Source organism: Microcebus murinus, unplaced genomic scaffold (assembly GCF_040939455.1).
Source record: "Microcebus murinus isolate Inina unplaced genomic scaffold, M.murinus_Inina_mat1.0 scaf078_hap2_Mmur4.0, whole genome shotgun sequence".
NCBI lineage: Eukaryota > Metazoa > Chordata > Mammalia > Primates > Cheirogaleidae > Microcebus > Microcebus murinus.
The window spans coordinates 1-25,193 of NW_027439024.1; the positions used below are offsets into that span (position 1 = coordinate 1).

Genomic DNA, 25,193 nt, shown 5'->3' on the forward strand with positions numbered 1-25,193 from the left:
CGGTCCTCCAAAGGCCCAGGTGCAGGGAGCCCAGGCCAAGCAGCCTGTGGAAGAAGCCACTTGCCGTGCCACCCCGGGAACAGGACTGCAGGCCCCGGCCCTTCCCACCTCCTCCTCCTCCTCCTCCCCCCCGCCCCGCCCCCACAGGGCACAGGGCTCAGAGACACCTCAGACTCTTGCTACCCAAAGTGCAAAGGGCATCAGTTGCTCCTCCAACCCCCCCCCCCCGCCCAGCAGACCACGTTGTCCAGCCAGCCCCCGGGCCTCCCTGGGGTGCCCAGCACAAAAGTGCAGACACCCACCGGACCCTCAGTCTCAGTTTTCGGAGGTTTTTGCCACTCTAAGGACCCGCAGGCCAGCTGGGCCTTCGGGCAGGACAGAGAGCCCCGGAATCCGACGTGGAGAGCTGCGTGTACGTCCCCATCAGGAGGCGGTCCCCACCTCCGCGGCTCTCCCCTTGCGGGGAGCGGCAGCCCAGCCGGCAGCCGCAGGGCCTCAGGGAAGACACCAGGCTGGGCCCCCGCGGCACAGCGGGGGCACGTCCCCCGCACTCACGCGACTTAGGGACGGCTGCTGGAGACTGCTGCGGCCACCCTGCTGCCGGGTTTCTGGAGGGCTTCCTGGAAGCAGCGTCCACACCAAGCCCTTGGAAGGCCCAGGCGACGGAGGAGCCGGTCAGGCAGGGGCCGAGGACGGTGAGAGGCCGGGCGGGAAGGAGCGTGTCAGGCAGGGGCAGAGGACGGTGACCGGCCGGGCGGGGAGGAGCCGGTCAGGCGGGGGCCCAGGACAGTGACAGGCCTGGCCGGGGAGGAGTGCGTCAGGCAGGGGCAGAGGAGACGGGCTGGGTAAGGGTTAGGGTTACAGTTAGGGCACAATTCACAATCCCAAAGACGTGGAAGCGACCCGAGTGCCCATCCATCCAGGAGTGCATCAATAAAATGTGGCGCGTGGACACCACGGAGTGCCATTCGGCTGTGAGGAGCAGCGGTGAGAGGGCGCCTCTCGTGTTCTCCTGGCCAGAGCTGGAACCCGTTCCAGGAAGCCAAGTATCCCAAGAATGGACACACGAGCACCACGTGAGCGCGCTCACCAGCAAATTGGTACGAACGGATGGACGCCTAAGTGGACAGAGAGGAATCACCTTCATCGGGTGGGTGTCGGGCGGGCGGGTGGGGGGAGGGGAGGGGCATACACATCCATTAGGCATGGGGTGGGTGCGCACCGACTGGGGGATGGGCGCACTTGAAGCTCTGACCCGAGGGGGGAGGCTTGGAGAGGGCAAGGCACCCGACCTTAACATTGGTACCCCCACAATACGCTGGAACAACATGAGAGGTATATGAATAAGAACACAGGGGGGGCCGGGCGCGGTGGCTCACGCCTGTAATCCTAGCTCTCTGGGAGGCCGAGGCGGGCGGATTGCTCCAGGTCAGGAGTTCGAAACCAGCCTGAGCAAGAGCGAGACCCCGTCTCTACTAAAAATAGAAAGAAATTAATTGGCCAACTAATATATATAGAAAAACACAGCCGGGCGTGGTGGTGCATGCCTGTAGTCCCAACTACTCGGGAGGCTGAGGCAGCAGGATTGCTTGAGCCCGGAGATTGAGGTTGCTGTGAGCTAGGCTGACGCCATGGCACTCACTCTAGCCTGGGCAGCAAAACGAGACTCTGTCTCAAAAAAAAAAAAAAAAAAAAGAACACAGGGGGAGGGCGGCACGGGCAACACATGTCACCTGAATACTTGTACTCCCATCATCTGCTTGAAAAGAGAGAGAAAAGAAAATGCAATCCTAGAGGTAAGAGACACTTTTTAAAAATAATGAATCCGAAGAGAAAAGTAAAAGGAGGCCTGTGGAGCAGGTCTGGGTGTGACTCCGGATCCCCCAACATCAGGTGCCACCACCAAAGATTCCTGCGTGTAGCCCATAGAACCCCAAAAGCAACGGGACGAGTTCTGGTCACATACTCCCTCAAAATGACATCCTGGCCTTCTTCTGGAACTCCCTCCCCTCTCAGACTCTCAAGGTTTCCTCCAGCTTGTCGGTTCCCACAGAGCAGACCTTTGGTCTGAGACCTGACAGTCCAGAAGCCACGCATGCTGCCGCGTGGCGGCGGTGTCGCGGCTTAGGACAAGAGGAGGCCCCACGGTGCGGGCTGGGGCGCCAGGCACCGCGCGGGCGCTGAGGGTGGGGGTGACCCCCACCCCGGGCCGCCGCCGCGCTCCCAGAAAGGGGACAGAACAAGAGGCAAAAAAAAAAAAAAAAAAAAAAAGCAGCAGCCTGTGGCACCCGGTATTCCCAGGCGGTCTCCCATCCAAGTACTAACCAGGCCCGACCCTGCTTAGCTTCCGAGACCAGACGAGATCGGGGGCGTTCAGGGTGGTGTGGCCCTAGACGGCGGCGGAGGGCGCCCCTGCCCCGCTCGAGAAGCCGAGCCTCTCTGGGCTTCCCCGCCGCCGCCTCCCGCCCCAGGCCCCGCGCCGGGCGGGGCCGGGCCGGCCGGGTCCCGCGGGCTCCCAGGGACGGGGGTGATGGGCGGGGCGGGGCGGGGTGGGGGGCTGTCTCTCTATACACACACACACACACTCACACTCACTCACACTCACACAAGATGCGCCTCCACGGCTGGACTCGCCAAGGTGGAGCCCTCCCAGCCCCCCTCGTCTCCTCGCCCGGCCTCCTTCACCTACCCGCTGCCCACCCCCAGCGCGTCGCTGCCGCTGACTGCGCACGCGCGGGACGCTCGCCCTTTGACCCCAGCCAGGGGCCGCCCTCCCCCACAACCCCTTTCAGCTGCGCCCCCCCCTCGCCCTGTGGGTGGGCTGCCGCCTATTCCCCCGGGCCAGGGCTGGGGCACAGCCAGTGTATGGGGCGTCTCTCTCTGGGGATGTGTCCCATGGGTGGGGTGGGGTGGCGTGGTTTGGGGGGCGCTGAAGAAATCAGTCCCCTCCATCTCCTACCTCTGGAAAACGCCCAAGCCCGTGGAGAACTGCCGGCACCGCTTCGTGGGGGCCGGGACCCTCCTCCGTGTCCTCCTGTGGCCCAGTCCAAGGGGCCTGGGCCTGGCCGGGGCTGCTTTGGACCCCGACCACCCTGGCGTGTGGACTCGCTAAAAATCGGCCATTAGATATTGGATTCCAGCTTCCTGGAGGTCATTTCACTAATGAGTGCACCGGAAAGAGTTTCCTAATCCATCTGTGAGGGTGGCAACTGAAGGAGAATTTTAAAGCTGACAGAATAGGCGAGGGAAGGCATAGGAGATTTCCACACCCAGCAAGGAAGACTTTCCCGAAATGGAAGAAAGAAACGAGCAAACAGAGACACCGGTAGCCCGCCCGGAAAAGAGTCTGCCCCTGAGAGAAAGCACCCTGACCAGGTTCACCCGTGGGTGGGTGGCGAGCTAGCGGCATTCAGAAGAGCGAGGCCCGCAGTCTGTGCGGAAGACACCTGCACTCGGGTGTGTGTGGCGGCGCGATTCACAAGCAGCTCTAGATGTTAAACCAAGGAGAAGCCAGGGAGTTCCCAACGCCCCAGGTGTCCTCAGCCCACGACTGGCTGCTGTGGGAATGCGAAGCCCGGCTCCTTGTCTCAGAGCGGGGTTCCCAGGAGGATCAGGCTGAAGCTGGGACTTGGCCTCAAAGTGTCCCCTCGCATGGCCACCCCCTTCCCCTTCCTGCTCCTCTACTCCTGGTGCCCCTCCATCCAGGGGCCAGACCTTAAAGAGTCACCGCAAGAGAATCCTGGTCCCAAAGGAGCCTTCTGGGGGACCGGTGCTGAGAGAGGTTGTGGGCATGGCCCGCTGGGGCTCTGCCCGACCCAGGGCTGAGAGATGCCACCTCCCAGCTCTGGGTCCCTGCAGGAAGTGTTGGCAAGCACAGGGCCGGTCCTCCAAAGGCCCAGGTGCAGGGAGCCCAGGCCAAGCAGCCTGTGGAAGAAGCCACTTGCCGTGCCACCCCGGGAACAGGACTGCAGGCCCCGGCCCTTCCCACCTCCTCCTCCTCCTCCTCCGCCCCGCACCCCCCCCCCGACATGGCACAGGGCTCAGAGACACCTCAGACTCTTGCTACCCAAAGTGCAAAGGGCATCAGTTGCTCCTCCAAACACCCCGCCCAGCAGACCGCGTTGTCCAGCCAGCCCCCGGGCCTCCCTGGGGTGCCCAGCACAAAAGTGCAGACACCCACCGGACCCTCAGTCTCAGTTTTCGGAGGTTTTTGCCACTCTAAGGACCCGCAGGCCAGCTGGGCCTTCGGGCAGGACAGAGAGCCCCGGAATCCGACGTGGAGAGCTGCGTGTACGTCCCCATCAGGAGGCGGTCCCCACCTCCGCGGCTCTCCCCTTGCGGGGAGCGGCAGCCCAGCCGGCAGCCGCAGGGCCTCAGGGAAGACACCAGGCTGGGCCCCCGCGGCACAGCGGGGGCACGTCCCCCGCACTCACGCGACTTAGGGACGGCTGCTGGAGACTGCTGCGGCCACCCTGCTGCCGGGTTTCTGGAGGGCTTCCTGGAAGCAGCGTCCACACCAAGCCCTTGGAAGGCCCAGGCGACGGAGGAGCCGGTCAGGCAGGGGCCGAGGACGGTGAGAGGCCGGGCGGGAAGGAGCGTGTCAGGCAGGGGCAGAGGACGGTGACCGGCCGGGCAGGGAGGAGCCGGTCAGGCGGGGGCCCAGGACAGTGACGGGCCTGGCCGGGGAGGAGTGCGTCAGGCAGGGGCAGAGGAGACGGGCTGGGTAAGGGTTAGGGTTACAGTTAGGGCACAATTCACAATCCCAAAGACGTGGAAGCGACCCGAGTGCCCATCCATCCAGGAGTGCATCAATAAAATGTGGCGCGTGGACACCACGGAGTGCCATTCGGCTGTGAGGAGCAGCGGTGAGAGGGCGCCTCTCGTGTTCTCCTGGCCAGAGCTGGAACCCGTTCCAGGAAGCCAAGTATCCCAAGAATGGACACACGAGCACCACGTGAGCGCGCTCACCAGCAAATTGGTACGAACGGATGGACGCCTAAGTGGACAGAGAGGAATCACCTTCATCGGGTGGGTGTCGGGCGGGCGGGTGGGGGGAGGGGAGGGGCATACACATCCATTAGGCATGGGGTGGGTGCGCACCGACTGGGGGATGGGCGCACTTGAAGCTCTGACCCGAGGGGGGAGGCTTGGAGAGGGCAAGGCACCCGACCTTAACATTGGTACCCCCACAATACGCTGGAACAACATGAGAGGTATATGAATAAGAACACAGGGGGGGCCGGGCGCGGTGGCTCACGCCTGTAATCCTAGCTCTCTGGGAGGCCGAGGCGGGCGGATTGCTCCAGGTCAGGAGTTCGAAACCAGCCTGAGCAAGAGCGAGACCCCGTCTCTACTAAAAATAGAAAGAAATTAATTGGCCAACTAATATATATAGAAAAACACAGCCGGGCGTGGTGGTGCATGCCTGTAGTCCCAACTACTCGGGAGGCTGAGGCAGCAGGATTGCTTGAGCCCGGAGATTGAGGTTGCTGTGAGCTAGGCTGACGCCATGGCACTCACTCTAGCCTGGGCAGCAAAACGAGACTCTGTCTCAAAAAAAAAAAAAAAAAAAAGAACACAGGGGGAGGGCGGCACGGGCAACACATGTCACCTGAATACTTGTACTCCCATCATCTGCTTGAAAAGAGAGAGAAAAGAAAATGCAATCCTAGAGGTAAGAGACACTTTTTAAAAATAATGAATCCGAAGAGAAAAGTAAAAGGAGGCCTGTGGAGCAGGTCTGGGTGTGACTCCGGATCCCCCAACATCAGGTGCCACCACCAAAGATTCCTGCGTGTAGCCCATAGAACCCCAAAAGCAACGGGACGAGTTCTGGTCACATACTCCCTCAAAATGACATCCTGGCCTTCTTCTGGAACTCCCTCCCCTCTCAGACTCTCAAGGTTTCCTCCAGCTTGTCGGTTCCCACAGAGCAGACCTTTGGTCTGAGACCTGACAGTCCAGAAGCCACGCATGCTGCCGCGTGGCGGCGGTGTCGCGGCTTAGGACAAGAGGAGGCCCCACGGTGCGGGCTGGGGCGCCAGGCACCGCGCGGGCGCTGAGGGTGGGGGTGACCCCCACCCCGGGCCGCCGCCGCGCTCCCAGAAAGGGGACAGAACAAGAGGCAAAAAAAAAAAAAAAAAAAAAAAGCAGCAGCCTGTGGCACCCGGTATTCCCAGGCGGTCTCCCATCCAAGTACTAACCAGGCCCGACCCTGCTTAGCTTCCGAGACCAGACGAGATCGGGGGCGTTCAGGGTGGTGTGGCCCTAGACGGCGGCGGAGGGCGCCCCTGCCCCGCTCGAGAAGCCGAGCCTCTCTGGGCTTCCCCGCCGCCGCCTCCCGCCCCAGGCCCCGCGCCGGGCGGGGCCGGGCCGGCCGGGTCCCGCGGGCTCCCAGGGACGGGGGTGATGGGCGGGGCGGGGCGGGGTGGGGGGCTGTCTCTCTATACACACACACACACACTCACACTCACTCACACTCACACAAGATGCGCCTCCACGGCTGGACTCGCCAAGGTGGAGCCCTCCCAGCCCCCCTCGTCTCCTCGCCCGGCCTCCTTCACCTACCCGCTGCCCACCCCCAGCGCGTCGCTGCCGCTGACTGCGCACGCGCGGGACGCTCGCCCTTTGACCCCAGCCAGGGGCCGCCCTCCCCCACAACCCCTTTCAGCTGCGCCCCCCCCTCGCCCTGTGGGTGGGCTGCCGCCTATTCCCCCGGGCCAGGGCTGGGGCACAGCCAGTGTATGGGGCGTCTCTCTCTGGGGATGTGTCCCATGGGTGGGGTGGGGTGGCGTGGTTTGGGGGGCGCTGAAGAAATCAGTCCCCTCCATCTCCTACCTCTGGAAAACGCCCAAGCCCGTGGAGAACTGCCGGCACCGCTTCGTGGGGGCCGGGACCCTCCTCCGTGTCCTCCTGTGGCCCAGTCCAAGGGGCCTGGGCCTGGCCGGGGCTGCTTTGGACCCCGACCACCCTGGCGTGTGGACTCGCTAAAAATCGGCCATTAGATATTGGATTCCAGCTTCCTGGAGGTCATTTCACTAATGAGTGCACCGGAAAGAGTTTCCTAATCCATCTGTGAGGGTGGCAACTGAAGGAGAATTTTAAAGCTGACAGAATAGGCGAGGGAAGGCATAGGAGATTTCCACACCCAGCAAGGAAGACTTTCCCGAAATGGAAGAAAGAAACGAGCAAACAGAGACACCGGTAGCCCGCCCGGAAAAGAGTCTGCCCCTGAGAGAAAGCACCCTGACCAGGTTCACCCGTGGGTGGGTGGCGAGCTAGCGGCATTCAGAAGAGCGAGGCCCGCAGTCTGTGCGGAAGACACCTGCACTCGGGTGTGTGTGGCGGCGCGATTCACAAGCAGCTCTAGATGTTAAACCAAGGAGAAGCCAGGGAGTTCCCAACGCCCCAGGTGTCCTCAGCCCACGACTGGCTGCTGTGGGAATGCGAAGCCCGGCTCCTTGTCTCAGAGCGGGGTTCCCAGGAGGATCAGGCTGAAGCTGGGACTTGGCCTCAAAGTGTCCCCTCGCATGGCCACCCCCTTCCCCTTCCTGCTCCTCTACTCCTGGTGCCCCTCCATCCAGGGGCCAGACCTTAAAGAGTCACCGCAAGAGAATCCTGGTCCCAAAGGAGCCTTCTGGGGGACCGGTGCTGAGAGAGGTTGTGGGCATGGCCCGCTGGGGCTCTGCCCGACCCAGGGCTGAGAGATGCCACCTCCCAGCTCTGGGTCCCTGCAGGAAGTGTTGGCAAGCACAGGGCCGGTCCTCCAAAGGCCCAGGTGCAGGGAGCCCAGGCCAAGCAGCCTGTGGAAGAAGCCACTTGCCGTGCCACCCCGGGAACAGGACTGCAGGCCCCGGCCCTTCCCACCTCCTCCTCCTCCTCCTCCGCCCCGCACCCCCCCCCCGACATGGCACAGGGCTCAGAGACACCTCAGACTCTTGCTACCCAAAGTGCAAAGGGCATCAGTTGCTCCTCCAAACACCCCGCCCAGCAGACCGCGTTGTCCAGCCAGCCCCCGGGCCTCCCTGGGGTGCCCAGCACAAAAGTGCAGACACCCACCGGACCCTCAGTCTCAGTTTTCGGAGGTTTTTGCCACTCTAAGGACCCGCAGGCCAGCTGGGCCTTCGGGCAGGACAGAGAGCCCCGGAATCCGACGTGGAGAGCTGCGTGTACGTCCCCATCAGGAGGCGGTCCCCACCTCCGCGGCTCTCCCCTTGCGGGGAGCGGCAGCCCAGCCGGCAGCCGCAGGGCCTCAGGGAAGACACCAGGCTGGGCCCCCGCGGCACAGCGGGGGCACGTCCCCCGCACTCACGCGACTTAGGGACGGCTGCTGGAGACTGCTGCGGCCACCCTGCTGCCGGGTTTCTGGAGGGCTTCCTGGAAGCAGCGTCCACACCAAGCCCTTGGAAGGCCCAGGCGACGGAGGAGCCGGTCAGGCAGGGGCCGAGGACGGTGAGAGGCCGGGCGGGAAGGAGCGTGTCAGGCAGGGGCAGAGGACGGTGACCGGCCGGGCAGGGAGGAGCCGGTCAGGCGGGGGCCCAGGACAGTGACGGGCCTGGCCGGGGAGGAGTGCGTCAGGCAGGGGCAGAGGAGACGGGCTGGGTAAGGGTTAGGGTTACAGTTAGGGCACAATTCACAATCCCAAAGACGTGGAAGCGACCCGAGTGCCCATCCATCCAGGAGTGCATCAATAAAATGTGGCGCGTGGACACCACGGAGTGCCATTCGGCTGTGAGGAGCAGCGGTGAGAGGGCGCCTCTCGTGTTCTCCTGGCCAGAGCTGGAACCCGTTCCAGGAAGCCAAGTATCCCAAGAATGGACACACGAGCACCACGTGAGCGCGCTCACCAGCAAATTGGTACGAACGGATGGACGCCTAAGTGGACAGAGAGGAATCACCTTCATCGGGTGGGTGTCGGGCGGGCGGGTGGGGGGAGGGGAGGGGCATACACATCCATTAGGCATGGGGTGGGTGCGCACCGACTGGGGGATGGGCGCACTTGAAGCTCTGACCCGAGGGGGGAGGCTTGGAGAGGGCAAGGCACCCGACCTTAACATTGGTACCCCCACAATACGCTGGAACAACATGAGAGGTATATGAATAAGAACACAGGGGGGGCCGGGCGCGGTGGCTCACGCCTGTAATCCTAGCTCTCTGGGAGGCCGAGGCGGGCGGATTGCTCCAGGTCAGGAGTTCGAAACCAGCCTGAGCAAGAGCGAGACCCCGTCTCTACTAAAAATAGAAAGAAATTAATTGGCCAACTAATATATATAGAAAAACACAGCCGGGCGTGGTGGTGCATGCCTGTAGTCCCAACTACTCGGGAGGCTGAGGCAGCAGGATTGCTTGAGCCCGGAGATTGAGGTTGCTGTGAGCTAGGCTGACGCCATGGCACTCACTCTAGCCTGGGCAGCAAAACGAGACTCTGTCTCAAAAAAAAAAAAAAAGAACACAGGGGGGAGGGCGGCACGGGCAACACATGTCACCTGAATACTTGTACTCCCATCATCTGCTTGAAAAGAGAGAGAAAAGAAAATGCAATCCTAGAGGTAAGAGACACTTTTTAAAAATAATGAATCCGAAGAGAAAAGTAAAAGGAGGCCTGTGGAGCAGGTCTGGGTGTGACTCCGGATCCCCCAACATCAGGTGCCACCACCAAAGATTCCTGCGTGTAGCCCATAGAACCCCAAAAGCAACGGGACGAGTTCTGGTCACATACTCCCTCAAAATGACATCCTGGCCTTCTTCTGGAACTCCCTCCCCTCTCAGACTCTCAAGGTTTCCTCCAGCGTGTCGGTTCCCACAGAGCAGACCTTTGGTCTGAGACCTGACAGTCCAGATGCCACGCATGCTGCCGCGTGGCGGCGGTGTCGCGGCTTGGGACAAGAGGAGGCCCCACGGTGCGGGCTGGGGCGCCAGGCACCGCGCGGGCGCTGAGGGTGGGGGTGACCCCCACCCCGGGCCGCCGCCGCGCTCCCAGAAAGGGGACAGAACAAGAGGCAAGAAAAAAAAAAAAAAAAAAAAGCAGCAGCCTGTGGCACCCGGTATTCCCAGGCGGTCTCCCATCCAAGTACTAACCAGGCCCGACCCTGCTTAGCTTCCGAGACCAGACGAGATCGGGGGCGTTCAGGGTGGTGTGGCCCTAGACGGCGGCGGAGGGCGCCCCTGCCCCGCTCGAGAAGCCGAGCCTCTCTGGGCTTCCCCGCCGCCGCCTCCCGCCCCAGGCCCCGCGCCGGGCGGGGCCGGGCCGGCCGGGTCCCGCGGGCTCCCAGGGACGGGGGTGATGGGCGGGGCGGGGCGGGGTGGGGGGCTGTCTCTCTATACACACACACACACACTCACACTCACTCACACTCACACAAGATGCGCCTCCACGGCTGGACTCGCCAAGGTGGAGCCCTCCCAGCCCCCCTCGTCTCCTCGCCCGGCCTCCTTCACCTACCCGCTGCCCACCCCCAGCGCGTCGCTGCCGCTGACTGCGCACGCGCGGGACGCTCGCCCTTTGACCCCAGCCAGGGGCCGCCCTCCCCCACAACCCCTTTCAGCTGCGCCCCCCCCTCGCCCTGTGGGTGGGCTGCTGCCTATTCCCCCGGGCCAGGGCTGGGGCACAGCCAGTGTATGGGGCGTCTCTCTCTGGGGATGTGTCCCATGGGTGGGGTGGGGTGGCGTGGTTTGGGGGGCGCTGAAGAAATCAGTCCCCTCCATCTCCTACCTCTGGAAAACGCCCAAGCCCGTGGAGAACTGCCGGCACCGCTTCGTGGGGGCCGGGACCCTCCTCCGTGTCCTCCTGTGGCCCAGTCCAAGGGGCCTGGGCCTGGCCGGGGCTGCTTTGGACCCCGACCACCCTGGCGTGTGGACTCGCTAAAAATCGGCCATTAGATATTGGATTCCAGCTTCCTGGAGGTCATTTCACTAATGAGTGCACCGGAAAGAGTTTCCTAATCCATCTGTGAGGGTGGCAACTGAAGGAGAATTTTAAAGCTGACAGAATAGGCGAGGGAAGGCATAGGAGATTTCCACACCCAGCAAGGAAGACTTTCCCGAAATGGAAGAAAGAAACGAGCAAACAGAGACACCGGTAGCCCGCCCGGAAAAGAGTCTGCCCCTGAGAGAAAGCACCCTGACCAGGTTCACCCGTGGGTGGGTGGCGAGCTAGCGGCATTCAGAAGAGCGAGGCCCGCAGTCTGTGCGGAAGACACCTGCACTCGGGTGTGTGTGGCGGCGCGATTCACAAGCAGCTCTAGATGTTAAACCAAGGAGAAGCCAGGGAGTTCCCAACGCCCCAGGTGTCCTCAGCCCACGACTGGCTGCTGTGGGAATGCGAAGCCCGGCTCCTTGTCTCAGAGCGGGGTTCCCAGGAGGATCAGGCTGAAGCTGGGACTTGGCCTCAAAGTGTCCCCTCGCATGGCCACCCCCTTCCCCTTCCTGCTCCTCTACTCCTGGTGCCCCTCCATCCAGGGGCCAGACCTTAAAGAGTCACCGCAAGAGAATCCTGGTCCCAAAGGAGCCTTCTGGGGGACCGGTGCTGAGAGAGGTTGTGGGCATGGCCCGCTGGGGCTCTGCCCGACCCAGGGCTGAGAGATGCCACCTCCCAGCTCTGGGTCCCTGCAGGAAGTGTTGGCAAGCACAGGGCCGGTCCTCCAAAGGCCCAGGTGCAGGGAGCCCAGGCCAAGCAGCCTGTGGAAGAAGCCACTTGCCGTGCCACCCCGGGAACAGGACTGCAGGCCCCGGCCCTTCCCACCTCCTCCTCCTCCTCCTCCCCCCCGCCCCGCCCCCACAGGGCACAGGGCTCAGAGACACCTCAGACTCTTGCTACCCAAAGTGCAAAGGGCATCAGTTGCTCCTCCAACCCCCCCCCCCCCCGCCCAGCAGACCACGTTGTCCAGCCAGCCCCCGGGCCTCCCTGGGGTGCCCAGCACAAAAGTGCAGACACCCACCGGACCCTCAGTCTCAGTTTTCGGAGGTTTTTGCCACTCTAAGGACCCGCAGGCCAGCTGGGCCTTCGGGCAGGACAGAGAGCCCCGGAATCCGACGTGGAGAGCTGCGTGTACGTCCCCATCAGGAGGCGGTCCCCACCTCCGCGGCTCTCCCCTTGCGGGGAGCGGCAGCCCAGCCGGCAGCCGCAGGGCCTCAGGGAAGACACCAGGCTGGGCCCCCGCGGCACAGCGGGGGCACGTCCCCCGCACTCACGCGACTTAGGGACGGCTGCTGGAGACTGCTGCGGCCACCCTGCTGCCGGGTTTCTGGAGGGCTTCCTGGAAGCAGCGTCCACACCAAGCCCTTGGAAGGCCCAGGCGACGGAGGAGCCGGTCAGGCAGGGGCCGAGGACGGTGAGAGGCCGGGCGGGAAGGAGCGTGTCAGGCAGGGGCAGAGGACGGTGACCGGCCGGGCGGGGAGGAGCCGGTCAGGCGGGGGCCCAGGACAGTGACGGGCCTGGCCGGGGAGGAGTGCGTCAGGCAGGGGCAGAGGAGACGGGCTGGGTAAGGGTTAGGGTTACAGTTAGGGCACAATTCACAATCCCAAAGACGTGGAAGCGACCCGAGTGCCCATCCATCCAGGAGTGCATCAATAAAATGTGGCGCGTGGACACCACGGAGTGCCATTCGGCTGTGAGGAGCAGCGGTGAGAGGGCGCCTCTCGTGTTCTCCTGGCCAGAGCTGGAACCCGTTCCAGGAAGCCAAGTATCCCAAGAATGGACACACGAGCACCACGTGAGCGCGCTCACCAGCAAATTGGTACGAACGGATGGACGCCTAAGTGGACAGAGAGGAATCACCTTCATCGGGTGGGTGTCGGGCGGGCGGGTGGGGGGAGGGGAGGGGCATACACATCCATTAGGCATGGGGTGGGTGCGCACCGACTGGGGGATGGGCGCACTTGAAGCTCTGACCCGAGGGGGGAGGCTTGGAGAGGGCAAGGCACCCGACCTTAACATTGGTACCCCCACAATACGCTGGAACAACATGAGAGGTATATGAATAAGAACACAGGGGGGGCCGGGCGCGGTGGCTCACGCCTGTAATCCTAGCTCTCTGGGAGGCCGAGGCGGGCGGATTGCTCCAGGTCAGGAGTTCGAAACCAGCCTGAGCAAGAGCGAGACCCCGTCTCTACTAAAAATAGAAAGAAATTAATTGGCCAACTAATATATATAGAAAAACACAGCCGGGCGTGGTGGTGCATGCCTGTAGTCCCAACTACTCGGGAGGCTGAGGCAGCAGGATTGCTTGAGCCCGGAGATTGAGGTTGCTGTGAGCTAGGCTGACGCCATGGCACTCACTCTAGCCTGGGCAGCAAAACGAGACTCTGTCTCAAAAAAAAAAAAAAAGAACACAGGGGGGAGGGCGGCACGGGCAACACATGTCACCTGAATACTTGTACTCCCATCATCTGCTTGAAAAGAGAGAGAAAAGAAAATGCAATCCTAGAGGTAAGAGACACTTTTTAAAAATAATGAATCCGAAGAGAAAAGTAAAAGGAGGCCTGTGGAGCAGGTCTGGGTGTGACTCCGGATCCCCCAACATCAGGTGCCACCACCAAAGATTCCTGCGTGTAGCCCATAGAACCCCAAAAGCAACGGGACGAGTTCTGGTCACATACTCCCTCAAAATGACATCCTGGCCTTCTTCTGGAACTCCCTCCCCTCTCAGACTCTCAAGGTTTCCTCCAGCGTGTCGGTTCCCACAGAGCAGACCTTTGGTCTGAGACCTGACAGTCCAGATGCCACGCATGCTGCCGCGTGGCGGCGGTGTCGCGGCTTGGGACAAGAGGAGGCCCCACGGTGCGGGCTGGGGCGCCAGGCACCGCGCGGGCGCTGAGGGTGGGGGTGACCCCCACCCCGGGCCGCCGCCGCGCTCCCAGAAAGGGGACAGAACAAGAGGCAAGAAAAAAAAAAAAAAAAAAAAAGCAGCAGCCTGTGGCACCCGGTATTCCCAGGCGGTCTCCCATCCAAGTACTAACCAGGCCCGACCCTGCTTAGCTTCCGAGACCAGACGAGATCGGGGGCGTTCAGGGTGGTGTGGCCCTAGACGGCGGCGGAGGGCGCCCCTGCCCCGCTCGAGAAGCCGAGCCTCTCTGGGCTTCCCCGCCGCCGCCTCCCGCCCCAGGCCCCGCGCCGGGCGGGGCCGGGCCGGCCGGGTCCCGCGGGCTCCCAGGGACGGGGGTGATGGGCGGGGCGGGGCGGGGTGGGGGGCTGTCTCTCTATACACACACACACACACTCACACTCACTCACACTCACACAAGATGCGCCTCCACGGCTGGACTCGCCAAGGTGGAGCCCTCCCAGCCCCCCTCGTCTCCTCGCCCGGCCTCCTTCACCTACCCGCTGCCCACCCCCAGCGCGTCGCTGCCGCTGACTGCGCACGCGCGGGACGCTCGCCCTTTGACCCCAGCCAGGGGCCGCCCTCCCCCACAACCCCTTTCAGCTGCGCCCCCCCCTCGCCCTGTGGGTGGGCTGCCGCCTATTCCCCCGGGCCAGGGCTGGGGCACAGCCAGTGTATGGGGCGTCTCTCTCTGGGGATGTGTCCCATGGGTGGGGTGGGGTGGCGTGGTTTGGGGGGCGCTGAAGAAATCAGTCCCCTCCATCTCCTACCTCTGGAAAACGCCCAAGCCCGTGGAGAACTGCCGGCACCGCTTCGTGGGGGCCGGGACCCTCCTCCGTGTCCTCCTGTGGCCCAGTCCAAGGGGCCTGGGCCTGGCCGGGGCTGCTTTGGACCCCGACCACCCTGGCGTGTGGACTCGCTAAAAATCGGCCATTAGATATTGGATTCCAGCTTCCTGGAGGTCATTTCACTAATGAGTGCACCGGAAAGAGTTTCCTAATCCATCTGTGAGGGTGGCAACTGAAGGAGAATTTTAAAGCTGACAGAATAGGCGAGGGAAGGCATAGGAGATTTCCACACCCAGCAAGGAAGACTTTCCCGAAATGGAAGAAAGAAACGAGCAAACAGAGACACCGGTAGCCCGCCCGGAAAAGAGTCTGCCCCTGAGAGAAAGCACCCTGACCAGGTTCACCCGTGGGTGGGTGGCGAGCTAGCGGCATTCAGAAGAGCGAGGCCCGCAGTCTGTGCGGAAGACACCTGCACTCGGGTGTGTGTGGCGGCGCGATTCACAAGCAGCTCTAGATGTTAAACCAAGGAGAAGCCAGGGAGTTCCCAACGCCCCAGGTGTCCTCAGCCCACGACTGGCTGCTGTGGGAATGCGAAGCCCGGCTCCTTGTCTCAGAGCGGGGTTCCCAGGAGGATCAGGCTGAAGCTGGGACTTGGCCTCAAAGTGTCCCCTCGCATGGCCACCCCCTTCCCCTTCCTGCTCCTCTACTCCTGGTGCCCCTCCATCCAGGGGCCAGACCTTAAAGAGTCACCGCAAGAGAATCCTGGTCCCAAAGGAGCCTTCTGGGGGACCGGTGCTGAGAGAGGTTGTGGGCATGGCCCGCTGGGGCTCTGCCCGACCCAGGGCTGAGAGATGCCACCTCCCAGCTCTGGGTCCCTGCAGGAAGTGTTGGCAAGCACAGGGCCGGTCCTCCAAAGGCCCAGGTGCAGGGAGCCCAGGCCAAGCAGCCTGTGGAAGAAGCCACTTGCCGTGCCACCCCGGGAACAGGACTGCAGGCCCCGGCCCTTCCCACCTCCTCCTCCTCCTCCTCCCCCCCGCCCCGCCCCCACAGGGCACAGGGCTCAGAGACACCTCAGACTCTTGCTACCCAAAGTGCAAAGGGCATCAGTTGCTCCTCCAACCCCCCCGCCCCCGCCAAGCAGACCACGTTGTCCAGCCAGCCCCCGGGCCTCCCTGGGGTGCCCAGCACAAAAGTGCAGACACCCACCGGACCCTCAGTCTCAGTTTTCGGAGGTTTTTGCCACTCTAAGGACCCGCAGGCCAGCTGGGCCTTCGGGCAGGACAGAGAGCCCCGGAATCCGACGTGGAGAGCTGCGTGTACGTCCCCATCAGGAGGCGGTCCCCACCTCCGCGGCTCTCCCCTTGCGGGGAGCGGCAGCCCAGCCGGCAGCCGCAGGGCCTCAGGGAAGACACCAGGCTGGGCCCCCGCGGCACAGCGGGGGCACGTCCCCCGCACTCACGCGACTTAGGGACGGCTGCTGGAGACTGCTGCGGCCACCCTGCTGCCGGGTTTCTGGAGGGCTTCCTGGAAGCAGCGTCCACACCAAGCCCTTGGAAGGCCCAGGCGACGGAGGAGCCGGTCAGGCAGGGGCCGAGGACGGTGAGAGGCCGGGCGGGAAGGAGCGTGTCAGGCAGGGGCAGAGGACGGTGACCGGCTGGGCGGGGAGGAGCCGGTCAGGCGGGGGCCCAGGACAGTGACGGGCCTGGCCGGGGAGGAGTGCGTCAGGCAGGGGCAGAGGAGACGGGCTGGGTAAGGGTTAGGGTTACAGTTAGGGCACAATTCACAATCCCAAAGACGTGGAAGCGACCCGAGTGCCCATCCATCCAGGAGTGCATCAATAAAATGTGGCGCGTGGACACCACGGAGTGCCATTCGGCTGTGAGGAGCAGCGGTGAGAGGGCGCCTCTCGTGTTCTCCTGGCCAGAGCTGGAACCCGTTCCAGGAAGCCAAGTATCCCAAGAATGGACACACGAGCACCACGTGAGCGCGCTCACCAGCAAATTGGTACGAACGGATGGACGCCTAAGTGGACAGAGAGGAATCACCTTCATCGGGTGGGTGTCGGGCGGGCGGGTGGGGGGAGGGGAGGGGCATACACATCCATTAGGCATGGGGTGGGTGCGCACCGACTGGGGGATGGGCGCACTTGAAGCTCTGACCCGAGGGGGGAGGCTTGGAGAGGGCAAGGCACCCGACCTTAACATTGGTACCCCCACAATACGCTGGAACAACATGAGAGGTATATGAATAAGAACACAGGGGGGGCCGGGCGCGGTGGCTCACGCCTGTAATCCTAGCTCTCTGGGAGGCCGAGGCGGGCGGATTGCTCCAGGTCAGGAGTTCGAAACCAGCCTGAGCAAGAGCGAGACCCCGTCTCTACTAAAAATAGAAAGAAATTAATTGGCCAACTAATATATATAGAAAAACACAGCCGGGCGTGGTGGTGCATGCCTGTAGTCCCAACTACTCGGGAGGCTGAGGCAGCAGGATTGCTTGAGCCCGGAGATTGAGGTTGCTGTGAGCTAGGCTGACGCCATGGCACTCACTCTAGCCTGGGCAGCAAAACGAGACTCTGTCTCAAAAAAAAAAAAAAAGAACACAGGGGGGAGGGCGGCACGGGCAACACATGTCACCTGAATACTTGTACTCCCATCATCTGCTTGAAAAGAGAGAGAAAAGAAAATGCAATCCTAGAGGTAAGAGACACTTTTTAAAAATAATGAATCCGAAGAGAAAAGTAAAAGGAGGCCTGTGGAGCAGGTCTGGGTGTGACTCCGGATCCCCCAACATCAGGTGCCACCACCAAAGATTCCTGCGTGTAGCCCATAGAACCCCAAAAGCAACGGGACGAGTTCTGGTCACATACTCCCTCAAAATGACATCCTGGCCTTCTTCTGGAACTCCCTCCCCTCTCAGACTCTCAAGGTTTCCTCCAGCGTGTCGGTTCCCACAGAGCAGACCTTTGGTCTGAGACCTGACAGTCCAGATGCCACGCATGCTGCCGCGTGGCGGCGGTGTCGCGGCTTGGGACAAGAGGAGGCCCCACGGTGCGGGCTGGGGCGCCAGGCACCGCGCGGGCGCTGAGGGTGGGGGTGACCCCCACCCCGGGCCGCCGCCGCGCTCCCAGAAAGGGGACAGAACAAGAGGCAAGAAAAAAAAAAAAAAAAAAAAGCAGCAGCCTGTGGCACCCGGTATTCCCAGGCGGTCTCCCATCCAAGTACTAACCAGGCCCGACCCTGCTTAGCTTCCGAGACCAGACGAGATCGGGGGCGTTCAGGGTGGTGTGGCCCTAGACGGCGGCGGAGGGCGCCCCTGCCCCGCTCGAGAAGCCGAGCCTCTCTGGGCTTCCCCGCCGCCGCCTCCCGCCCCAGGCCCCGCGCCGGGCGGGGCCGGGCCGGCCGGGTCCCGCGGGCTCCCAGGGACGGGGGTGATGGGCGGGGCGGGGCGGGGTGGGGGGCTGTCTCTCTATACACACACACACACACTCACACTCACTCACACTCACACAAGATGCGCCTCCACGGCTGGACTCGCCAAGGTGGAGCCCTCCCAGCCCCCCTCGTCTCCTCGCCCGGCCTCCTTCACCTACCCGCTGCCCACCCCCAGCGCGTCGCTGCCGCTGACTGCGCACGCGCGGGACGCTCGCCCTTTGACCCCAGCCAGGGGCCGCCCTCCCCCACAACCCCTTTCAGCTGCGCCCCCCCCTCGCCCTGTGGGTGGGCTGCCGCCTATTCCCCCGGGCCAGGGCTGGGGCACAGCCAGTGTATGGGGCGTCTCTCTCTGGGGATGTGTCCCATGGGTGGGGTGGGGTGGCGTGGTTTGGGGGGCGCTGAAGAAATCAGTCCCCTCCATCTCCTACCTCTGGAAAACGCCCAAGCCCGTGGAGAACTGCCGGCACCGCTTCGTGGGGGCCGGGACCCTCCTCCGTGTCCTCCTGTGGCCCAGTCCAAGGGGCCTGGGCCTGGCCGGGGCTGCTTTGGACCCCGACCACCCTGGCGTGTGGACTCGCTAAAAATCGGCCATTAGATATTGGATTCCAGCTTCCTGGAGGTCATTTCACTAATGAGTGCACCGGAAAGAGTTTCCTAATCCATCTGTGAGGGTGGCAACTGAAGGAGAATTTTAAAGCTGACAGAATAGGCGAGGGAAGGCATAGGAGATTTCCACACCCAGCAAGGAAGACTTTCCCGAAATGGAAGAAAGAAACGAGCAAACAGAGACACCGGTAGCCCGCCCGGAAAAGAGTCTGCCCCTGAGAGAAAGCACCCTGACCAGGTTCACCCGTGGGTGGGTGGCGAGCTAGCGGCATTCAGAAGAGCGAGGCCCGCAGTCTGTGCGGAAGACACCTGCACTCGGGTGTGTGTGGCGGCGCGATTCACAAGCAGCTCTAGATGTTAAACCAAGGAGAAGCCAGGGAGTTCCCAACGCCCCAGGTGTCCTCAGCCCACGACTGGCTGCTGTGGGAATGCGAAGCCCGGCTCCTTGTCTCAGAGCGGGGTTCCCAGGAGGATCAGGCTGAAGCTGGGACTTGGCCTCAAAGTGTCCCCTCGCATGGCCACCCCCTTCCCCTTCCTGCTCCTCTACTCCTGGTGCCCCTCCATCCAGGGGCCAGACCTTAAAGAGTCACCGCAAGAGAATCCTGGTCCCAAAGGAGCCTTCTGGGGGACCGGTGCTGAGAGAGGTTGTGGGCATGGCCCGCTGGGGCTCTGCCCGACCCAGGGCTGAGAGATGCCACCTCCCAGCTCTGGGTCCCTGCAGGAAGTGTTGGCAAGCACAGGGCCGGTCCTCCAAAGGCCCAGGTGCAGGGAGCCCAGGCCAAGCAGCCTGTGGAAGAAGCCACTTGCCGTGCCACCCCGGGAACAGGACTGCAGGCCCCGGCCCTTCCCACCTCCTCCTCCTCCTCCTCCGCCCCGCACCCCCCCCCCGACATGGCACAGGGCTCAGAGACACCTCAGACTCTTGCTACCCAAAGTGCAAAGGGCATCAGTTGCTCCTCCAAACACCCCGCCCAGCAGACCGCGTTGTCCAGCCAGCCCCCGGGCCTCCCTGGGGTGCCCAGCACAAAAGTGCAGACACCCACCGGACCCTCAGTCTCAGTTTTCGGAGGTTTTTGCCACTCTAAGGACCCGCAGGCCAGCTGGGCCTTCGGGCAGGACAGAGAGCCCCGGAATCCGACGTGGAGAGCTGCGTGTACGTCCCCATCAGGAGGCGGTCCCCACCTCCGCGGCTCTCCCCTTGCGGGGAGCGGCAGCCCAGCCGGCAGCCGCAGGGCCTCAGGGAAGACACCAGGCTGGGCCCCCGCGGCACAGCGGGGGCACGTCCCCCGCACTCACGCGACTTAGGGACGGCTGCTGGAGACTGCTGCGGCCACCCTGCTGCCGGGTTTCTGGAGGGCTTCCTGGAAGCAGCGTCCACACCAAGCCCTTGGAAGGCCCAGGCGACGGAGGAGCCGGTCAGGCAGGGGCCGAGGACGGTGAGAGGCCGGGCGGGAAGGAGCGTGTCAGGCAGGGGCAGAGGACGGTGACCGGCCGGGCGGGGAGGAGCCGGTCAGGCGGGGGCCCAGGACAGTGACGGGCCTGGCCGGGGAGGAGTGCGTCAGGCAGGGGCAGAGGAGACGGGCTGGGTAAGGGTTAGGGTTACAGTTAGGGCACAATTCACAATCCCAAAGACGTGGAAGCGACCCGAGTGCCCATCCATCCAGGAGTGCATCAATAAAATGTGGCGCGTGGACACCACGGAGTGCCATTCGGCTGTGAGGAGCAGCGGTGAGAGGGCGCCTCTCGTGTTCTCCTGGCCAGAGCTGGAACCCGTTCCAGGAAGCCAAGTATCCCAAGAATGGACACACGAGCACCACGTGAGCGCGCTCACCAGCAAATTGGTACGAACGGATGGACGCCTAAGTGGACAGAGAGGAATCACCTTCATCGGGTGGGTGTCGGGCGGGCGGGTGGGGGGAGGGGAGGGGCATACACATCCATTAGGCATGGGGTGGGTGCGCACCGACTGGGGGATGGGCGCACTTGAAGCTCTGACCCGAGGGGGGAGGCTTGGAGAGGGCAAGGCACCCGACCTTAACATTGGTACCCCCACAATACGCTGGAACAACATGAGAGGTATATGAATAAGAACACAGGGGGGGCCGGGCGCGGTGGCTCACGCCTGTAATCCTAGCTCTCTGGGAGGCCGAGGCGGGCGGATTGCTCCAGGTCAGGAGTTCGAAACCAGCCTGAGCAAGAGCGAGACCCCGTCTCTACTAAAAATAGAAAGAAATTAATTGGCCAACTAATATATATAGAAAAACACAGCCGGGCGTGGTGGTGCATGCCTGTAGTCCCAACTACTCGGGAGGCTGAGGCAGCAGGATTGCTTGAGCCCGGAGATTGAGGTTGCTGTGAGCTAGGCTGACGCCATGGCACTCACTCTAGCCTGGGCAGCAAAACGAGACTCTGTCTCAAAAAAAAAAAAAAAGAACACAGGGGGGAGGGCGGCACGGGCAACACATGTCACCTGAATACTTGTACTCCCATCATCTGCTTGAAAAGAGAGAGAAAAGAAAATGCAATCCTAGAGGTAAGAGACACTTTTTAAAAATAATGAATCCGAAGAGAAAAGTAAAAGGAGGCCTGTGGAGCAGGTCTGGGTGTGACTCCGGATCCCCCAACATCAGGTGCCACCACCAAAGATTCCTGCGTGTAGCCCATAGAACCCCAAAAGCAACGGGACGAGTTCTGGTCACATACTCCCTCAAAATGACATCCTGGCCTTCTTCTGGAACTCCCTCCCCTCTCAGACTCTCAAGGTTTCCTCCAGCTTGTCGGTTCCCACAGAGCAGACCTTTGGTCTGAGACCTGACAGTCCAGAAGCCACGCATGCTGCCGCGTGGCGGCGGTGTCGCGGCTTAGGACAAGAGGAGGCCCCACGGTGCGGGCTGGGGCGCCAGGCACCGCGCGGGCGCTGAGGGTGGGGGTGACCCCCACCCCGGGCCGCCGCCGCGCTCCCAGAAAGGGGACAGAACAAGAGGCAAAAAAAAAAAAAAAAAAAAAAAGCAGCAGCCTGTGGCACCCGGTATTCCCAGGCGGTCTCCCATCCAAGTACTAACCAGGCCCGACCCTGCTTAGCTTCCGAGACCAGACGAGATCGGGGGCGTTCAGGGTGGTGTGGCCCTAGACGGCGGCGGAGGGCGCCCCTGCCCCGCTCGAGAAGCCGAGCCTCTCTGGGCTTCCCCGCCGCCGCCTCCCGCCCCAGGCCCCGCGCCGGGCGGGGCCGGGCCGGCCGGGTCCCGCGGGCTCCCAGGGACGGGGGTGATGGGCGGGGCGGGGCGGGGTGGGGGGCTGTCTCTCTATACACACACACACACACTCACACTCACTCACACTCACACAAGATGCGCCTCCACGGCTGGACTCGCCAAGGTGGAGCCCTCCCAGCCCCCCTCGTCTCCTCGCCCGGCCTCCTTCACCTACCCGCTGCCCACCCCCAGCGCGTCGCTGCCGCTGACTGCGCACGCGCGGGACGCTCGCCCTTTGACCCCAGCCAGGGGCCGCCCTCCCCCACAACCCCTTTCAGCTGCGCCCCCCCCTCGCCCTGTGGGTGGGCTGCCGCCTATTCCCCCGGGCCAGGGCTGGGGCACAGCCAGTGTATGGGGCGTCTCTCTCTGGGGATGTGTCCCATGGGTGGGGTGGGGTGGCGTGGTTTGGGGGGCGCTGAAGAAATCAGTCCCCTCCATCTCCTACCTCTGGAAAACGCCCAAGCCCGTGGAGAACTGCCGGCACCGCTTCGTGGGGGCCGGGACCCTCCTCCGTGTCCTCCTGTGGCCCAGTCCAAGGGGCCTGGGCCTGGCCGGGGCTGCTTTGGACCCCGACCACCCTGGCGTGTGGACTCGCTAAAAATCGGCCATTAGATATTGGATTCCAGCTTCCTGGAGGTCATTTCACTAATGAGTGCACCGGAAAGAGTTTCCTAATCCATCTGTGAGGGTGGCAACTGAAGGAGAATTTTAAAGCTGACAGAATAGGCGAGGGAAGGCATAGGAGATTTCCACACCCAGCAAGGAAGACTTTCCCGAAATGGAAGAAAGAAACGAGCAAACAGAGACACCGGTAGCCCGCCCGGAAAAGAGTCTGCCCCTGAGAGAAAGCACCCTGACCAGGTTCACCCGTGGGTGGGTGGCGAGCTAGCGGCATTCAGAAGAGCGAGGCCCGCAGTCTGTGCGGAAGACACCTGCACTCGGGTGTGTGTGGCGGCGCGATTCACAAGCAGCTCTAGATGTTAAACCAAGGAGAAGCCAGGGAGTTCCCAACGCCCCAGGTGTCCTCAGCCCACGACTGGCTGCTGTGGGAATGCGAAGCCCGGCTCCTTGTCTCAGAGCGGGGTTCCCAGGAGGATCAGGCTGAAGCTGGGACTTGGCCTCAAAGTGTCCCCTCGCATGGCCACCCCCTTCCCCTTCCTGCTCCTCTACTCCTGGTGCCCCTCCATCCAGGGGCCAGACCTTAAAGAGTCACCGCAAGAGAATCCTGGTCCCAAAGGAGCCTTCTGGGGGACCGGTGCTGAGAGAGGTTGTGGGCATGGCCCGCTGGGGCTCTGCCCGACCCAGGGCTGAGAGATGCCACCTCCCAGCTCTGGGTCCCTGCAGGAAGTGTTGGCAAGCACAGGGCCGGTCCTCCAAAGGCCCAGGTGCAGGGAGCCCAGGCCAAGCAGCCTGTGGAAGAAGCCACTTGCCGTGCCACCCCGGGAACAGGACTGCAGGCCCCGGCCCTTCCCACCTCCTCCTCCTCCTCCTCCGCCCCGCACCCCCCCCCCGACATGGCACAGGGCTCAGAGACACCTCAGACTCTTGCTACCCAAAGTGCAAAGGGCATCAGTTGCTCCTCCAAACACCCCGCCCAGCAGACCGCGTTGTCCAGCCAGCCCCCGGGCCTCCCTGGGGTGCCCAGCACAAAAGTGCAGACACCCACCGGACCCTCAGTCTCAGTTTTCGGAGGTTTTTGCCACTCTAAGGACCCGCAGGCCAGCTGGGCCTTCGGGCAGGACAGAGAGCCCCGGAATCCGACGTGGAGAGCTGCGTGTACGTCCCCATCAGGAGGCGGTCCCCACCTCCGCGGCTCTCCCCTTGCGGGGAGCGGCAGCCCAGCCGGCAGCCGCAGGGCCTCAGGGAAGACACCAGGCTGGGCCCCCGCGGCACAGCGGGGGCACGTCCCCCGCACTCACGCGACTTAGGGACGGCTGCTGGAGACTGCTGCGGCCACCCTGCTGCCGGGTTTCTGGAGGGCTTCCTGGAAGCAGCGTCCACACCAAGCCCTTGGAAGGCCCAGGCGACGGAGGAGCCGGTCAGGCAGGGGCCGAGGACGGTGAGAGGCCGGGCGGGAAGGAGCGTGTCAGGCAGGGGCAGAGGACGGTGACCGGCCGGGCAGGGAGGAGCCGGTCAGGCGGGGGCCCAGGACAGTGACGGGCCTGGCCGGGGAGGAGTGCGTCAGGCAGGGGCAGAGGAGACGGGCTGGGTAAGGGTTAGGGTTACAGTTAGGGCACAATTCACAATCCCAAAGACGTGGAAGCGACCCGAGTGCCCATCCATCCAGGAGTGCATCAATAAAATGTGGCGCGTGGACACCACGGAGTGCCATTCGGCTGTGAGGAGCAGCGGTGAGAGGGCGCCTCTCGTGTTCTCCTGGCCAGAGCTGGAACCCGTTCCAGGAAGCCAAGTATCCCAAGAATGGACACACGAGCACCACGTGAGCGCGCTCACCAGCAAATTGGTACGAACGGATGGACGCCTAAGTGGACAGAGAGGAATCACCTTCATCGGGTGGGTGTCGGGCGGGCGGGTGGGGGGAGGGGAGGGGCATACACATCCATTAGGCATGGGGTGGGTGCGCACCGACTGGGGGATGGGCGCACTTGAAGCTCTGACCCGAGGGGGGAGGCTTGGAGAGGGCAAGGCACCCGACCTTAACATTGGTACCCCCACAATACGCTGGAACAACATGAGAGGTATATGAATAAGAACACAGGGGGGGCCGGGCGCGGTGGCTCACGCCTGTAATCCTAGCTCTCTGGGAGGCCGAGGCGGGCGGATTGCTCCAGGTCAGGAGTTCGAAACCAGCCTGAGCAAGAGCGAGACCCCGTCTCTACTAAAAATAGAAAGAAATTAATTGGCCAACTAATATATATAGAAAAACACAGCCGGGCGTGGTGGTGCATGCCTGTAGTCCCAACTACTCGGGAGGCTGAGGCAGCAGGATTGCTTGAGCCCGGAGATTGAGGTTGCTGTGAGCTAGGCTGACGCCATGGCACTCACTCTAGCCTGGGCAGCAAAACGAGACTCTGTCTCAAAAAAAAAAAAAAAGAACACAGGGGGGAGGGCGGCACGGGCAACACATGTCACCTGAATACTTGTACTCCCATCATCTGCTTGAAAAGAGAGAGAAAAGAAAATGCAATCCTAGAGGTAAGAGACACTTTTTAAAAATAATGAATCCGAAGAGAAAAGTAAAAGGAGGCCTGTGGAGCAGGTCTGGGTGTGACTCCGGATCCCCCAACATCAGGTGCCACCACCAAAGATTCCTGCGTGTAGCCCATAGAACCCCAA

The 25,193-nt window shown here is 62.8% G+C and overlaps 6 non-coding genes across 6 annotated transcripts; all 6 read right to left on the reverse strand.

Annotated features, from left to right (window-relative positions):
• Positions 1-2,276: 2,276 nt before the first annotated feature.
• LOC142869447 (5S ribosomal RNA) lies at positions 2,277-2,395 on the reverse strand. The gene has a single exon (XR_012918061.1). It is a non-coding gene; the product is annotated as a 5S ribosomal RNA (ribosomal RNA).
• A 3,759-nt stretch (positions 2,396-6,154) lies between these two features.
• LOC142869456 (5S ribosomal RNA) lies at positions 6,155-6,273 on the reverse strand. Its single transcript, XR_012918071.1, has one exon. It is a non-coding gene; the product is annotated as a 5S ribosomal RNA (ribosomal RNA).
• A 3,755-nt stretch (positions 6,274-10,028) lies between these two features.
• LOC142869457 (5S ribosomal RNA) lies at positions 10,029-10,147 on the reverse strand. The gene has a single exon (XR_012918072.1). It is a non-coding gene; the product is annotated as a 5S ribosomal RNA (ribosomal RNA).
• Positions 10,148-13,907: 3,760 nt separating this feature from the next.
• On the reverse strand, positions 13,908-14,026 carry LOC142869458 (5S ribosomal RNA). The gene has a single exon (XR_012918073.1). It is a non-coding gene; the product is annotated as a 5S ribosomal RNA (ribosomal RNA).
• Positions 14,027-17,784: 3,758 nt separating this feature from the next.
• Positions 17,785-17,903, reverse strand: LOC142869459 (5S ribosomal RNA). Its single transcript, XR_012918074.1, has one exon. It is a non-coding gene; the product is annotated as a 5S ribosomal RNA (ribosomal RNA).
• A 3,755-nt stretch (positions 17,904-21,658) lies between these two features.
• LOC142869448 (5S ribosomal RNA) lies at positions 21,659-21,777 on the reverse strand. The gene has a single exon (XR_012918062.1). It is a non-coding gene; the product is annotated as a 5S ribosomal RNA (ribosomal RNA).
• Positions 21,778-25,193: the final 3,416 nt, after the last annotated feature.